General features: G+C 45.9%; 1 protein-coding gene across 1 annotated transcript in view; it reads right to left on the bottom strand.

Annotated features, from left to right (window-relative positions):
* The window catches only part of LOC115187809 (protein sidekick-2-like), a gene marked incomplete at both ends in the record, with an annotated part of 49,131 nt that overhangs the window by 45,150 nt on the left and 385 nt on the right, over window positions 1–3,596 (bottom strand). The gene's annotated exons all lie outside the window — the stretch shown is intronic.

Genomic DNA, 3,596 nt, shown 5'->3' with positions numbered 1-3,596 from the left:
GAGAGAGAGAGAGAGCGTGAGAGTGAGAGTGAGAGAGAGCATGATAGAGAGAGAGCATGATAGAGAGAGAGAGAGAGTGAGAGTGAGAGTGAGAGAGAGAGAGAGAGAGAGCGTGAGAGTGAGAGTGAGAGAGAGCATGATAGAGAGAGAGCATGATAGAGAGAGAGCATGATAGAGAGAGTGAGAGTGAGAGAAAGGCCAGTTGGAGCTGGACACTAGATTCCATTAACAGCAGCTTTGAATGCACCGGCAGAAATGGAAACACTTGTCTTAAAGTTCATGTTCAGCTAAATCCATGTCATTCATTGTTTGTGGAGGGAGAGAGGAACAGAACAGAAGATGAGCAATATCCCACCACAATGCTGCCTGCCTGGCAAATAAAACGCTATGGGTCAGTGCCAAATGGCACACTATGCCCTATACAGTGGATTACTTTTGACCAAGGTCCATAGAGCTCTGGTCAACAGCAGTGCACTATATAGGCAATAGGGTGTCATTTGAGACTCAGATTAGAAGAGCAACACACCCACCATGCTGGCCAATGAAAAGCTATTTGTTTTGCTGTCTCAATGCGGTGAACGTGACATTACTGTTGTTATGGTAAACCATGGGTAAAGTAAAGTAGTATCTCAACGAAGTAAACATCATTCAACTGCAACCATGGCACAAACAAACAAAAAAACATCCTGAAAGAAAAAAATATATTTAATTTCTTTCATGGACTTTAAAAGACTAGAGGGAGGCACACAAATTGTCACAGAATCAAGATCAGAATGAATGTGTTTTGGAACAGAAATAAAACTGTCATCTGTTAATGGTAATGTGAGCGCCCTGTAAGTGAACACAGGCACAGGAAGGTGTTTCAAATCAGAATAAATGACCCCCCCTCCCCCCCTTTAGAAACAAGACAGGATATCTCCAGGGAGAGACAGAGACACATTTTTCCTGAATAAATCCATAAAAATGTGTTTGGAAATGAATAAAAATGGAAAACAAGAGAGGCATTAGTCCCAACTAAATGGCCCTGAGAGTCCCTGTGTAGAACAGTAATTACAGAAGATGAATAATAGGGAAGATATTTAGAGCTTCAACCTCAGCCTGCCTGTTAATTAACTCTCCCCTTAGTAACACGCCTCAACCTGGCCTGTTAATTAACTCTCCCCTTAGTAACACACCTCAACCTGGCCTGTTACTTAACTCTCCCCTTAGTAACACGCCTCAACCGCAACCTGGCCTGTTAGTTAACTCTCCCCTTAGTAACACACCTCGGCCTGTTAGTTAACTCTCCCCGTAGTAACACACCTCAACCTGCCTGTTAGTTAACTCTCCCCTTAGTAACACGCCTCAACCTGCCCCGTTAGTTAACTATCCCCTTAGTAACACGCCTCAACTACAACCTGGGCTGTTAGTTAACTCTCCCCGTAGTAACACACCTCAACCTGCCTGTTAGTTAACTCTCCCCTTAGTAACACGCCTCAACCTGCCCCGTTAGTTAACTATCCCCTTAGTAACACGCCTCAACTACAACCTGGGCTGTTAGTTAACTCTCCCCGTAGTAACACACCTCAACCTGACCTGTTAGTTAACTCTCCCCTTAGTAACACACCTCAACCTGGCCTGTTAGTTAACTCTCCCCTTAGTAACACACCTCAACCTGGCCTGTTAGTTAAGTCTCCCCGTAGTAACACACCTCAACCTGACCTGTTAGTTAACTCTCCCCTTAGTAACACACCTCAACCTGGCCTGTTAGTTAACTCTCCCCTTAGTAACACACCTCAACCTGGCCTGTTAGTTAAGTCTCCCCGTAGTAACACACCTCAGCCTGCCCTGTTAGTTAACTCTCTCCTTAGTAACACACCTCAACCTGGCCTGTTAGTTAACTCTCCCCTTAGTAACACGCCTCAACCGCAACCTGGCCTGTTAATTAACTCTCCCCTTAGTAACACACCTCAACCTGCCCTGTTAATTAACTCTCCCCTTAGTAACACACCTCAACCTGGCCTGTTAGTTAACTCTCCCCTTAGTAACACGCCTCAACCGCAACCTGGCCTGTTAGTTAACTCTCCCCTTAGTAACACGCCTCAACCGCAACCTGGCCCGTTAATTAACTCTCCCCTTAGTAACACACCTCAACCTGGGCTGTTAATTAACTATCCCCTTAGTAACACACCTCAACCTGCCTGTTAATTAACTCTCCCCTTAGTAACACACTTCAACCTGGGCTGTTAGTTAACTCTCCCCTTAGTAACACACCTCAACCTGGCCTGTTCGTTAACTCTCCCCTTAGTAACACACTTCAACCAGTCCTGTTAGTTAACTCTCCCCTTAGTAACACACCTCAACCTGGCCTGTTCGTTAACTCTCCCCTTAGTAACACACCTCAACCTGGCCTGTTCGTTAACTCTCCCCTTAGTAACACACCTCAACCAGTCCTGTTAGTTAACTCTCCCCTTAGTAACACACCTCAACCTGGCCTGTTCGTTAACTCTCCCCTTAGTAACACACCTCAACCGCAACCTGGCCTGTTAACTACATCTCCCCTTAGTAACATCACTCAGCCTGGGCTGTTAGTTAACTCTCCCCTTAGTAACATACCTCAACCGCAACCTGGCCTGTTATTTATATCTCCCCTTAGTAACACACCTCAACCTGCCCTGTTAGTTAACTCTCCCCTTAGTAACACACCTCAACCTGGCCTGTTCGTTAACTCTCCCCTTAGTAACACGCCTCAACCGCAACCTGGCCTGTTAACTAACTCTCCCCTTAGTAACATGACTCAGCCTGGGCTGTTAATTAACTCTCCCCTTAGTAACACACCTCAACCTGGGCTGTTAATTAACTCTCCCCTTAGTAACATGACTCAGCCTGGGCTGTTAGTTAACTCTCCCCTTAGTAACACACCTCAACCTGGGCTGTTAATTAACTCTCCCCTTAGTAACACACCTCAACCTGGGCTGTTAATTAACTCTCCCCTTAGTAACACACCTCAACCTGGCCTGTTAACTAACTCTCCCCTTAGTAACACACCTCAACCTGCCCTGTTAGTTAACTCTCCCCTTAGTAACACACCTCAGCCTGAGCTGTTAATTAACTCTCCCCTTAGTAACACACCTCAGCCTGAGCTGTTAGTTAACTCTCCCCTTAGTAACACACCTCAGCCTGGGCTGTTAATTAACTCTCCCCTTAGTAACACGCCTCAACCTCAACTAGCATGAGTAGCAGGTTGCCCTACTTTTCTAGTCTCTTTCCAAATGGTATTACCAAGTCTCCATCCACTCAGCTAAAAGTGAATTCAATTAAATAGTACATCCTTTCACAATGGTCTTTTGTCTATTCCTTGTGTATTATCCCTCCTAGCCTCCTGGCATTTGAGGACAATAGCCCCTCCCCCCCGGACCTTCTCCCTTCAGGAGACGACAAGGAGACAAGGAGACAGGGCATGAGAGAGAGACCCGTCTCCTATTCACCTCTAAAGAAACATTGGTGGATGTTGGGATTCTTTCTCACCTTAGATGGATGGACCTCTCAGCTCTACTCCAGAAAGCAGTGTGTACCTCTGTGTACCTGTAGGTGTAAACCTCACCTGTACTCCAGAG

Source organism: Salmo trutta, unplaced genomic scaffold, assembly GCF_901001165.1.
Source record: "Salmo trutta unplaced genomic scaffold, fSalTru1.1, whole genome shotgun sequence".
Taxonomy (NCBI): Eukaryota; Metazoa; Chordata; class Actinopteri; order Salmoniformes; family Salmonidae; genus Salmo; species Salmo trutta.
Note: the sequence above shows the minus strand (reverse complement) of the source record. Positions and strands in the feature narration are given on the sequence as shown.